This window comes from Tachypleus tridentatus, chromosome 5, assembly GCF_004210375.1.
Source record: "Tachypleus tridentatus isolate NWPU-2018 chromosome 5, ASM421037v1, whole genome shotgun sequence".
Taxonomy (NCBI): Eukaryota; Metazoa; Arthropoda; class Merostomata; order Xiphosura; family Limulidae; genus Tachypleus; species Tachypleus tridentatus.
Window position 1 is genome coordinate 12556179 of NC_134829.1, and position 14912 is coordinate 12571090.

General features: G+C 33.3%; 1 protein-coding gene across 2 annotated transcripts in view; it reads right to left on the reverse strand.

Annotated features, from left to right (window-relative positions):
- Window positions 1-10372: 10372 nt before the first annotated feature.
- LOC143250538 (uncharacterized) overlaps window positions 10373-14912 on the reverse strand; it is a 36681-nt gene continuing 32141 nt past the window's right edge. For both annotated transcript variants that reach the window (XR_013028230.1, XM_076501235.1), the window contains one exon: window positions 10373-11165. The gene's annotated coding sequence lies outside the window, so the exon portion shown is untranslated. The remainder of the gene's footprint in view (window positions 11166-14912) is intronic.

Sequence of the window (14912 nt, forward strand, 5' to 3'; positions counted from 1 at the left end):
AATCTGATGCTGGTTGTTAAAGTGTCTCTGTCTCGTGAATCACAAAAAGGCATAAATCTTAACGTTGTTGTTAAATCGTCTGCTTCATTTGCTGAATCAGAATATGCAGAAAAACTCTCATGTGTTGTTAAAATTACTATCCTTGAAACTAGCATGTAAATCGTAAAGGAATTGTATTTGATGAAACGTCTGTATGTACTGCACCATAATACAATGTGTAATTCATAGTTCTTGCTGAAACATATTTAACTTATGAACCAGAATACGATGTGGTAATTCCTATTTGCTAATAAAATGTCTTTATTTTGATTTAGGTTAAGTAATACAATATAAAGTTGATGTATTTTTGTAACATTTTCATTCTTTTGGAAGAGATTGGGACTCAACATTTGCGACTAATATTTAAATATCTTCATATTTTCAACCCGAATATAATGTTAAAACTTCGGCGATTTTTCGATCATCTTTGGTTTTGAACCGTAAAATAGCAAAAAACTCTGACTGATAGTTGTATTGTGTATTGTATAAGTCAAAATATGACGTAAAAGTCGGTGTAATTTTTTAAACGGTTAGTGGATCAAAAGTGTAGCAGTAGTTTTTAAAATGTAATTACCGTCTGAATAAGAATATGATACAAAATTCTCTATACCTGTCACCTGAACCAAAATATCACATGAAGCTTTCATCAGTTCTTTAAGTGTATTTATTTAGTGGACCCCAGTACGATATTAAAGTTCTGTTAGTGATTAAAAACTGAGTTTTTCCTAAGCCACAAATGACATGAAATACGCATTACGTGTGGAAATATCTCTATAACCTGAACCAGAAAACAACATTAAAATGCATTTTGTGTTAAAATGTCTTTCTAGCCTGAACGATTAAAGTATCTCAAAATGGCTACAAGATATTTACCTTTTGAACCAAAATATGACCTGAAACAGGCAATACCTGATAACATTGAATTTTCTTTATTTACTGAGCTCATAACAGTTCGTAAGCCTCTTTATCTTTTAAGCCAGAATATGTGGAGAAACTCACAACAAGTTTTATGCTTCTTTACATTCTAAGCCAGAATATATAGTGAAACGTACAGTAACTGTCAGGCCTTCTTTATTTTCTGAACCAGAATATGTGGTGAAATTCACAGTAGTTTTTAAACGTTCTTATTTTCTGAATCAGAACATTAGCATGTAGCTTCAATTTTGCTTTCGAGCCATGACGCCGTCTCTTCCTGCGATCATTAGTTCCAGTCCTCCTGTAAGAAGTCGATATCTCGATCTGGAACACCTCTAGAAACTTAACATTTGCAGTCAAGGAATTGCAAAGTTTCTTAAACAGTTTATTTTATATTTCAACAAATGACGCATAACACTTAAACCGAAAAAGGTACAAGCTATTAAATTCCACAGAAACTTAAACAGTTAAAAAAACTTAAAATCTATAAATTATTGTAATACCTCTCTAATCAAAACTATTAAATTTATATACATGGCTTCAAACAATAAACTTACTTGGCACTTCAACATTAAAGAAATCAATAAACAATTACTAGCGAGAAAAGGACACCTCAAACAATGCGCTATCATATCCACAAACGCAAGACAATTGCAGATTTATAAATCTGCAAAACATTTATCATATTACATGGAGAAAATTACAAAAGTTACCGCAATTAAAAACAAAATCATGAAACTCGCACCTACCAATTATAAAAATATAAAAAAATCAATCAGCAGAAATTCACTTGTGTCACTACCCACCGACAACTCTTGGGCTACTCTTTTACCAACGAATAGTGGGATTGACCGTCACATTATAACGCCCCCACGGTTGGGAGGGCGAGCGTGTTTGGCGCGACTCGGGCGCGAACCCGCGCCCCTCAGCTTACGAAGCGCACGCCTTAACGCGCTAGGCCATGCCGGGCCCTCTTTCCCTTGTGAATCAAGAACATTTGTTAAAACACAAAGTAGTTTTTTAAACCCTTTTTTATTTTCTGAGACATAATGTGTTTAAAAATTGTCATGAAAATATTAACACAGAGACACACATTCGACACTTACGTTTTACATGTAGTTTAAAACATGTACGTTCAGCGCTCTCTTTTATCAGCTAACACTGACCGAAAAAATTCTGTTTTTTTTCTTACATTTTCGGGCGGAGAGGTTCCATGATAACAAGACTGACAGCGTAAAGTGTTTGTTGATATTGAATATGCACGTAAAAAATTATCTTTAAACAAAAAAATGTTTAAGTCATAGAATCTATTTAATAGCCATCTGATAAATAATGAAAGTTTAAGTTACAAAGTGGAAAATAAAAGTAAAATGCTTAGGCTAATGGAAAAAATAATTTCCGGTGGTAAGGTACTGAATACACATTTTTGTAGCACGCCCATTACATTTGTTGCAGGTAACCATAGCAACACCTAACAATCTTGTTTCTTTAAAATAGTTTGTTAATGATCAATGATAACGGGACAGATAACCATTTCATTTTGATTATACAGTGCTGCTTTATTCCAAGGAAACGAAACCACTTGGCATGGCCAAGCGCGTAAGGCGTGCGAATCGTAATCCGAGGGTCGCGGGTTCGCGCCCGCGTCGCGCCAAACATGCTCACCCTCCCAGCCGTGGGGGTGTTATAATGTTACGGTCAATCCCATTATTCGTTGGTAAAAGAGTAGCCCAAGAGTTGGTGGTGATGACTGGATGGCTTCCCTCTAGTCTTACACTGCTAAATTAGGGACGGCTAGCACAGATAACCCTCGAGTAGCTTTGTGCGAAATTCCAACAACAACATTTTGATTATATATTGTTGCTTTGTTTCCAAGGAAACGAAGCTGTAATCAGAGTTTTACCGAATAATAACATTCTTCCTCTTTTTAATTAGAACTTGTAAACTTTTATTCAAAACGAAACTTTCTTCGTGTAAAGTTTGCTCACTTAATCGAAACTAAATTTGATTTTGTGTTTCATTTCCATAAAACAATTAAGTAAAATATCTTAACATGTTGACAGCCGGTGTTAACCTTACCAATTTCGTGGTGTGGAACTTTTGTCACAGTTTTTACTAATGTACTGGAATACGAAGCATATCATTGATTGATTTTTTTTTCTTCTTTCTTCTTTTTTTTTCAGTTGTGAGAGACCGTGTGGTAAAAAAACAACAACTTACCTCTGGTTTAACACTAACCATGTGAAAAAAAACTGACTTGAAGTTAATATTTCACAATTTCTATTTCAAGAAAACAACATTATCACATAGTTTAATATTCGTCACCTAATTTAAACATATTGAAAAACTGATCACAAATATTAATGTCCGGTACTTGCTGAACACCACCAATAAACTCTCTTAACAGGTTAATTTTAATCACTCGATTGGTCTGGTCATTAAAATCACCATATAGTTTAATCGTCATCACACAATTTATCATGTCAAAAAAAAAATAAGCAGAAACCTAACCTTACACACTGTGATCATAATGATGCTAAAACTCAACCCGGTAGAGAAAATATCGAAGTATCGTGTTTTTACTTATAAACTCGAAAATGTGTTGTTTTTCATTTTAATACCCCATCTGTTAACGATATTTACGGCTGTAAACTCAATATGAGATTCAGTTAATTTAGGAGATTTAGGTTAGTCCTAGACCTACATACTAAGTATTTTACAGTGCAAAATATTCTCCTTAATAAAACTATAATAATAAAAAAAAGCGATGTATTAAACATTCTAACCAGTATTATTAACGAAAGTAACATTCAAGAAAAATAGTTTACCCTACGAAACACATAAACACTAATTCTAAGTTTCAAATACTGTCGTAGAATTAATGGATATACATTGTTCACTCGACTGATCAATCATGAAAACAGCTAACTTTATGAATTGATATTGTTCGTTTAAATTGTCTGATCATTAAAATGGCTGACTTTATAAACTAATACTGTCCACTTGACTGGTCTAATCATGAAAATAGTTGACTATGTACAGATCGATTAATCTCAGTTGACAAATAAAATCGTAATTATAACTTGTGCAATAATGAAAGTTTAAGTTACAAAATGTAAAATAAAAGTAAAAAATTTAGGCTAATGGAAAAATAATTTCCTTAATAAAGGTATTAACAACATATTTTTGTAACACGCTCGTGACAGTCATAATGTAGGAGCATTAACAAATAAGACAATTATTAGGTTATTTTCAGACAAGATTTTAAACAAAGACAGAATATTATCGCTAGAAATTCCAACTAAACAATATATCAAATTAGGTTGCTATTTTTCGAAATTGTGGTTAATCAATGGAATAAATTGGATTCAAATTTCTTAAAATTGCGATTGATGAGTACAGCAAGTTGGACTGGTATTTCTTGAAATTGTGGTTATTCAATAGAGTAAGTTGGACAGCTTTTGTTAAAACGTTGTTAATCAATGAAGTAAGCTGGACTGTTATTTTCTGAAACTGGAGATAATCGATTGAGTAGGTTAGGTTGGTATTTCTTGAAAACTTGGGTAATCAATTGAGTAAGTTGGATTGGAATTTCTTAAAACAGTTATTGATCAGCACATTAAATTGGACATGTATTTCTCAAAATGTGGTTTATCAGTAGAGTAAATTGGACTAGTATTTACTGAAACTGTGGTTAATTAATGAAGTAAGTTCAGCTGGTATTTATTGAAACCGTGGCTGTTCAGTACAACAAATTGGAATGGTATTTGTTGAAACAGTGGTTAATTAATGGAGTTAGTTGGACTGGAATTTTTGAAAACTTGGATTCACAGTTGTTTTTGCTATAAACACTGTAACTCAGTGATTTCTCCAAGCCCGTTCCCTTGGCTATGGTTTCGCTAGATAGTAGATTGGGACAGTGGGAATCTCGTTAATCCATTCATGCGCTTCACTAATTGGATGACTAATTAGCTTAATACAGAAAAGTCAGACATAATGATATTTGGAACTCCATAATGAAAACTTACAATGAAAAGATGATAAAACTCTTTAATATACTTTGCGAGAATAAGAGGAGAAGAATCAAGCTTGAAAAGTTATATGGTGTTAAGATGAATCAGATGGAATGGGATTTTTTTGCAGAATGTTAGGGTACCAAAAAAATGCTTTGTGAAGAGTTTCTAGATCGCCAATGACAAAGATTTAGAGAATGTAAAATGCAATATGAATAATGTATGATGAAACTGAAAGCTGTCAAGAAAAATGGAGAAGAGATGCAGACAACAATCAAGTGGGATGAAGTGGACCTGACTGAATATAGCAGCAATGATGATGAGAAAAACAGCAACAGCGAGAAAGGTGATGAATATGAGCCACAGATGGAAGTCCATGAATTGACGGGAGAAACACAGAAAAGTCTGTATATATCTGTTACTGAAAAGTCTTATTCCACTTCTACAGAAAATATGCCATAAGAATTCCAGTTTATCTGAGAAAGTGTCCGGAAAATTAAGCTTGAGTCCTATAGATTGGTGGACAAGCTTAAAAACACGTTTCTGACACTCAAGCAGTTGTTTATTCAGAAAAAGCTGGAAGTAACACGATAAAGATGAACAATGTGTTTGTCTTGACACAGCACCACATGTGTAAAATATCAGTGAATAGGTGCTCTAACTCTTGCATTGATGAAGAAATGATTAAATCTGAGAATGTTGTAATAATATATCACAATGATGGATCAAAAAGGTATGGAACTGGTGGACTCTCTATTCAAGGTATTGCCATTGATGTCAGGTACAAGTCTTTTTCAACATTATCTATTGCCAGTAAGATCTGCTCCAACCTTACAAAGCTTAAGTTAACTGTTCTGAACATTGTTGTAGTATGTGGTGATTTTGAAACATCATACGTTTTTAAAATATTTACGTTCCAGGAAACAGATGTCACAGCTCATAGCTCTAATTTTTATGAACAAATAGCCATAGAACTTGGAAAGGATCACATTCCAGTTCATTTGTTATGTTATATACACCCTGCACTTGGGTTTAGCAAGAGAATAACGGGATTCTACAGTAAGATGGACAAATTAAATAGGTCCAATTGTCTTGTTAATGCAACTACATTTCACGACTCTGTGACGGAGCAGTTCACTGACTGCTTCACTTAACTGATTTCTCATGACTTTGATTATAAGATCTGGAATAGATCAACAAAATTCAATGTGCATATTACTCAAAATAAACATTAACGGTACCTTTGAAAAAGAAGAAGAAAGGTTCAACCAATTTGTGTATCAGATCATCCCATAAGTAATATCCGAAAATTTAATACAGAAAGTGTATTATTATTTTTGTCTTTTTAGAAGGCTTTAATGACTAAAATATGTAGTAGAACGCGTATAAAATATTCAGACAAATAAAAGAAGCTAACCCAACTACACTTTTTCATATCATTAATCAAATAAACCCTTATGAAAGTGAATGTGTATGAGGAGCACATTCGGCATATAATATTTTATGAGTTTTAAAAAGGCAAAAGTACAGCAGAAACTACACAAAACGTTCAATGTGTTTATGATGCGGAGTCTCTCAATGAAAGAAAATGTCGAAGGTGGTTTCAGAAGTTCAGATCAGGTGACTACAGCTTAAGTGATGCGCCACGTTCAGGTCGTTCTGTTGAGTTAAATGATGACTTGCTGCTGACTGCACTTGATGAAGATTGTGCTTTAACAGTCGAAGAACTAGTACAGAAGCTTAATTCAGGCCATTCAATAGTTCACTGTCATCTGAAACAACATGGAAAGTGTCAAAACTTGGAAAATTTGTCCCCTATGATTTGACAGAAGCCAACCTTAGAGCAAGAGTGGACATTTGCACTTCACTGCACTCTCGTGAACGTAACTCACCTTCTTGAATAGGTTAGTGACTTGAGATGAAAAATGGATATTTTATAAAAATGTTAAGCGCCGCAGACAATGGTGCAGATAAAGTGGCTATATCACAGCCCAAAATTGACCTCTACCTTAGAAAAGCCTTGTTAAGCGTTTGGTGGGATACTGTTGATGTGATTCACTTCTATTGTCAACAGTTAGAGCGCTTGAATGTTGAACAGAAAGAAAAGAGACCTGCTTTGATTAATCGTAAAGGTGTTGTAGTATACCAGGATAATGCACGGCCACATACAGCAAAGATCACATCTGCAAAGATTGAAGAGCTAGAATAGAAAAACTTCCACATTGTCCTTATTCTCCAGATCTTTCCTCATCTGATTATTAACTATATATTCCGAAGTTTGCAGAACTATCTTGATGGAAAAGAGCTTGGAACACATGAAAATGTCAAACTACCCTCTCTACATTTTTTTCCTCCAAACTCCAATAATTTTATAGAAGTGGCATTCAGAAGCTTGTGAATCGTTGGCAGGAAGTAATTAATAATAATGGAGCATACATATTTATTGATTAAATAACATTAAAAACGTTTGAAATCCTTTCTCATTTTCTGAACCTAAAATCGGCCATTACTTGAGGGATGCCCTGATACTTATGTACTGTTATCTTGTCTCGTGAAGCAAATATAGTAGCTTTCTTTGCAATTAAGATACAATCACTAATATGCTTTCCTGTATTGTGTGAACTTTTCAAGATGTAGAATTCCTAACTGTGTAAATTGTTTGTTTTGCTGTACATGGAATCGCATATTTTGATTCTGTAAATTATGAACGGTTAGTTCTAACTATGTAACAGTTGTATTAAGACCTTATGAAAGAAAACCCTGCTGATCTCTTAGAGTCGGCCACACCAGCTTTCAAATTTGTCAGCCAGGAAGATTTTACATGTGCAAATGGGCAGCAACATGCTCGCTTCTCTTTCAAGTCACATAAATGCTCACAGAGATGAAATGTTCAAGAAGTTGAACTTTCTTTAACCTGCTTTGGCAGATGAATTCTTCAATCACTGTGGAAATTGGTTGGCTTTGGAGACTTTGATCCAAACAGTAAATCTCTATTAACGCAGAATACCACACAACATTTGAACAATACACCAATCAACAACATCGATGAAAAGGGACCTGTGTGGTACATAAATTATGAACTTGACTAGAAAGTTATCAATCAAGGTACTGCTGTGTAATGTAATTTTTTGTTTTACTGTCAGAATTGGGTGCTAATCTTTCATTTTGCAGACTGAAAAGAGTTCAGTTTTGTTTAGCGTATATTTTCTATGATGTAAAATTGTTCTCAACATAATAACAACACTTGCTACCAAATTTAACTATTTTTCTTGTGTATAATAATTAAATGTATATTAGCAAGTTCTGTAAAATTAATTTAATCTTCATACCTTATGTTCATGTGGGTTTTTGTGACTGAACAAATAAAAAACCTTCTGCTGTGTTTACTTTAACCCATATTGTAATACCTCACGTGCAGAAGTTCGATTCTCTAAAAGTTTTGAAATAACACCCCTCCCTAATTAAACAGCTTACAATATTGACGTCACAAGTATAGCGACGTCAGTATGGTTAAATCATTGAACAACTTACATGACAGAATACAAGCTAATTTGGTGATATCAGTAAGGTTAGGATATTGAATATTTTATATTATATAATCCAAGTGTACTGGTGACATCAGTGTGATTAGAATGTAGAACAGGTTATATAACAGAAACCAAACTATACTGGTAATATCAGAAAGGTTATGATGTTGAATAACTTATATTACAGAATCCAAGCTATTGGAGAATATGTGGAATAAAAATATTGTGTGTATACATACTTAAAGGTTTTCAAGAAGTACCTTTTACTTTTTTCGTATATAACATATAATACGGAGGAAGAAGCAGATTGAAAATATTATAAGAAAATCGTGGAAACTACTGAACCACAATACTAAATAAGAAAGTTGCAGGCATGAATCCCACCTGCAAAGGTTGACCCAAAACATTCCAGTCGTGACCTCAGAGATGCAAGAATTCACAGCTACCACTTCTTACGCCAAGCAGATGGGGTATTTTGAGAAATCCCCAATAGTTAGATAAAACATGCAATAAAATAAACCAATGTCATCATAAAGTAGTTCACGAGATGGCAATGAAAGACAAGTGTGAAATACTCTTAGTGAAGAGATCCCAGTTAATTATTTTGAATGATTTTACCCAATATACTGGACAAAAGCAGGTCCTGTAAGAACCAATAACAAAGTGGATTTTGGTTACACCCTAATGAAATAATCCATTTATTGCTGAAAGATTCCAAATGTACCATTTGAGTTAGAATGATTATTTTTGAAAGTAGATTTGCTAAAGTTCTTAAACAATCAAAAAGACACTAAACATTTTGTATATAATTCCGTATTTTCGGCTTCAAACATCAATATTTCCACATTTATGAAGTATCTTCGGGAAATTGTTCTGACTCCAGAAAATGGAAGACGGTAGTAATCCAGAACTTACAAGAAGTTTGTCACACAAATTCCTTGTAAGCATGTGTTTCACTTAAAGTTCAATCTTGTATAATGAGATAAAAATTAAGAATAATAACTGTGATAAAAATAGTAGACTTGGTAATGCTTGCAATGGAAGCACTAAAAGTATCTGAGAAGAATGGTTAATACAGTTATACCAGTTGTGAACTTAACTGATAACTAATGTCGTATTCTTACTGTTGAACATAACAGTAGATCTTAGTAATGAATGACTTCAAAACGACGAATTCAATGAATTAGAGATAATTTTGTTTCAAAACAACCTCGAGAGTTTAGATTTTAGATATAGATGAAATATGCAATAGTGTAAAAATCAAGAAGTTATTTGATTTGTACTCAATTGCCTCTATGTGAGTTCTTTTGTCTACACGTAAGCTTCCTTGAGTTGGTAAGTTGTGTGCTCTACTCACGACAGCACAATCCAAAATCCAAATAAATTTCTTTTTAAGGAGTGAAAAGTTAAACCAAACAGGCTGCCCGTTACACTATAACAGTATGGTTGGGATATTAAATAACTTATATTACAGAATCAAAGCTACACTGGTGATACCTGTTTGATTAAAATTTCAATACCTTACGTTGTGGAATACAAGCTATACTGATGATATTAGTGAGGTTAAAATATTAAACAGCTTACTTTATTAACGCTCTACGTTAAGCTGGCGATATTATTACTACATTTTATGATATATATAAATATATACCCTATATATTTTTAATTCTGTTAGAAGTTAGTTGAATGATGATTCAAAATGTTCTATATGTACAATTCTAGTGCCAACGCAAATATCTCATTGATGATATTTGTTGTGGCGGATTTAAGGCATATTATCCATAACTGATTGGTGGTGAAAAACTTTACTCACGGTATATCCATAATATTAAAGCATATAATGTAAGCAAAGTAAACAGGAAATTTTTTGAAACACGTTTTATTTCTAATTGCTTTACATCTGAAGAATTCTGATTAAAACAGTTAATTCTACTTATAATACCATTACTGTAGAATCTGGTGTATTAAATCTAATGTTAAAGGTGTGGTTTATAGTAAACATGTAAATCCAGGTTTAGAAACTAATATTTTAGTAACCCACAAAGGCAGGAAATAAATGCCAGATTAAAACTAGATCCTTACTCCCAAACAACAAATCCAGAACGCGTATTTCAGTTTCATTACATATCTTTAATACATTTTAATAAAATAGTCCTTGACCTACTTTTCTACAATCTCCTACTTTTTACATCTTATATTTAAAACGATATTGATACATTATTATTTATTATTTATTATTTATTATTACAGTTACAAACTTATCATCAAATGCATTTTACCTGTATATGTTGGAAGAAGAACGAGTTTTGGATAATATTTCTTTAACTAAGTTTCTGTATTAAAATATATAACATTTTTAGGCTATTAGAAGTTTCATAGATGATATGTCTTTATTTGATCTGTATCCGAACCGTGTAAACTTAATTACATCAGTTTCTTTTAATTTATTCGATGACCTCAAGAAAATTAATACACTTATCCGGGACCTCGAAAAATATGGGTGTTATCTTCTTTGGGTCCACTGGCCACCTTTCATGAGTTTATATAAATTAAATTTAAAACTCTTCTATGTTCATTGAAGGACTTTCTCTGTTTTGGAAATTTTATAATTAATTGTAACCACGTATGTTCAGCTCGCTCTGAAGATTAAGATGGTGGAATTCGTCTGGATCTGACAAAAACAAGAAATTCTACATTATGCCTTCAAACAATATTTTATATTTCTATAACATCTTAAAGTTAATTTGAGCTCACACATTTTACGAAACATTGACAGCATTGTATATCTGAGAATTAATAAATCTTACAAATAGGAAATCAAACTTGGTGGCAAATAAATATTGTTTGAACAAAGATATTGAAAAATTGCTGGGTTAGAAAGGCATAAACTGAAGATTTAACGAAGAAAATACATTTTTAAATCTGAAGTTTTGAATGGACAAAATAAAAGATTGCGTTTCGCAACGAACGATAACACGCATTTAAAGTATAAGTTTTAGGAAACGTATTTAGCTGATCATATTTATAGAAAATCGAAAATGTAGCTAGCAAAAATATTGATTTGATATTGTAAATTTAAAAAAAACAATTTACAATAACGCTAGTTTTATTTTAAACCATGTACTGTTATAAAACTAACTTTTATTGAATCAATATCCACTCAAAAGATCAAACATCTAGCTATCTTATTATATGAAAACTTTTAGAATGCATAGTGTAGAGGACAAAATACGTATGTACAATGTATGAAATGTTTTAAAACGTACTTTGTAAGAAGACTTGTTTAAAATCTTTTCCAGGTTATATACAGATAAAAAAAAGAAGGCATAGATGGAATCTTTGTAAGACTTTAAACACGTCAACTGTTATATATTAAATCATAATTTATGAAATGTACATACATACAAATAGATTTAATACAGAACCAAAATATAGACCTGATACATTCATTTCAGTTTAGGCTATTTCATAACAGCTGTGTTTGTCTCGTGATGTTTTTGTTTGCGTATTTTTAATAATTTTTTTATAAATTGCGGAGGCCTGGCATGGCCTAGTGCGTTAAGGCGTGCTACTCGTAATCTGAGGGTCGCGGGTTCGTATCCCCGTCGCGCCAAACATGCTCGCCCTCCCAGCCGTGGGAGCGTTATATATGACGGTCAATCCCACTATTCGTTGGTAAAAGGGTAGCCCAAGAGTTGGCGGCGGGTGGTGATGACTAGCTGCCTTCCCTCTAGTCTTACACTGCTAAATTAGGGACGGCTAGCACAGATAGCCCTCGAGTAGCTTTGTGCGAAATTCCAAAACAAACAAACTTTTAATAAATTGCACTAAACCTTACGTATGTATGTATATATATCTATACCAGCTACTTTTTTGTAAAAAATGTATAGTTCAGATATTTTTTTGACAGTTTAAAACTTTTGTTCTCTAATATTTCCTGTGAATATAACATCTGCAACACTATAGTATTTCATGAAGAAAATAGCTTTTGAAAGTTGACTTTGAGACGTTGAAATTTCACCTGAGTCACCATTTAAACACTGGAATACCTTAACTCAGCAAGTAAACATACTGTGTACGTTTAAGACAACGGAATAGTATAACTCAACGTGAGAACATACGGTGTACGTTTAAAACAGCGAAACATTGTGACACAACATAGCGCTTAAATTTATAACAACGGAACGTTATAACTCAATGAAAAAATACGAGTTAATATTACACCTTGAATTGGACATGGCACAAAGATGGTATGTTAATTTAAGCTACAGACAATGTGCAAAATGTAACATACTGTAAGTAATGAAACAACAAAGTAACGAGGGTTGTTACCTGGGATTCAAGCAAAATAACCTGAGAGGTGGGAAAGAGGCCTATGCTGAGCCTGCTCCTCCCCTCCCCGTGATCCCAAATACGAACTGAATCCTGATGAAGATGGTGTTTATGATGAACATGTATAGAAAAACATCCGCTGTAGTTGTAACCCGGGGTTATAACTGTCAATGATACGAACATGTTGATATAAATCTGTCCCACGATGTGATGGAGACCTTTTTAACTCAGAATGCCCAAGAAAAGTAGCAACCCATAATGCTGTGCCTTCCAACAACAACACATAATTAATTATAAAGGATGTCTTAAATAATAAGGACATGGAAACAAGAATACACAAAGCACACAATAATTCAAAGCAAACTCAGACAAAATACCAAATCTATAATTAAACTCTAACAGAAAAACACCACTACTACCTCTAACAGCTACATAGAATGCACCTTCACGGACTACATTGAGCGCTTATGCTGAGGCAGAACAACCACAAAAGCAAAAACCAACAATACAATTCAAAGATACAACAAAAGCCCAACCACAGAAAAGCAACAATCAAATACATTTGTAACCGAAACAAATTCTATCTTCGAAGCCATTAAAAATAAATTAATGTATTTTACTGAACAGTACACACTGTATCATACTCTTAATAGAAACAGCTCAACAATACTTCATACCTGTGACATCACACATCATTTGAACATTCTTCAGTTCCTATATTTCACAAATAAATAATGAAATATCTAAAGTCAAATAAAATAAAGTCACTCCATACCAGAACTTAGCTTATGTCACGCATTGGATAAAATTCATACATATGGCCATGAAAGAGAATTAAAGTAACGAAACAAAAAGAAAGAAATCTGTAGAAGCCCCGATCAAAGCAGTAACAGAGGAAGAGGTCAAACTGTCCCTGATCCTTCCATGTCAATAAGACCTAAATCCGATACCAACAAAAGAAAACATTGCGTTGAAGGATTAAAATCCACAACAGCAGTGGATTTTATTTGACTGTTGAATTTCTCGCAAAGCTAATGAAAAGATAGCAGCTCTACCAAACCCTAATTTTAAAGGGATAGACTATAGGAAAAACAGCGACTTAACCATTTTTGGGCTACTCATTACCAACGAATAGGGGGATTCACCTCAAATTTTCATGTCCCCTCGATAGAAATGGTTGGTCTTCGGTGACGAAATTTTATCTCTCAGTTTGTGATTCCACCAGTCAAATGACCAAGTCCTGCCAGGCTTAGTATTCGCTTGTTTTGAATTACGCACAAAGCCACGCTAGTACTATTTGCGCTAGCCGTCCCAAATTTAGCGATGTAAGACTAGAAGGAAAGCAACTAATCACCACCACCCACCTCCAACCCTTGGGTAACTCTTTGACCAATGAATAGTGTGATTGACCAAGGAACTAGAACCCGCGACCTATAGACTGTTAGTCGAGCGCCCTAACCACCTAGCCATGCTGGGCCCCAGGCTTAGTGCTAATGAAACATGAAAAGTATACGTTTAAGTTTTTCGTACGCTCAGTTATTTCGTAATAATAATAACAAACAGAACTGTACCTTCAGTGTTTTCATAATAAGATTTAGAACAGGTCTTACTTTGTATTCATAACAATGAGTAGAACTAAATTTATTTTGTAATCGTAATAACAAACACAACTAACCCTTCAGTGTTTTCATAACAAGAATTAGAACTGAATTTTCTTTGTAATCGTAATAACAAACAGAACTAACCCTTCAATGTTTTCATAATAAAAATTAGAACTGGCCTTAAGTTTATATTCATAAAAAGAAGTCGAACTGAATTTGTAATCGTAATAACAAACAGAACTGAACTTCAGGGTATTCATAATTAGCTGGAGTACCCGTTCATTAGACTGGTGAGATAAAACCTCGTTTAAACAAAGGATAGTAAATTGTGTTTTTATTAGTTTTTAATATAATATTGGGGTCCAAAACCACCCACCACTTCACAACCTTCCTCTTGTCATCCTGTATCACTATGTCAAATTAGATGTTGAGTGATCAAGAAATTTGGAAACATATAAGGAACAAACACACATACATAGTGACAT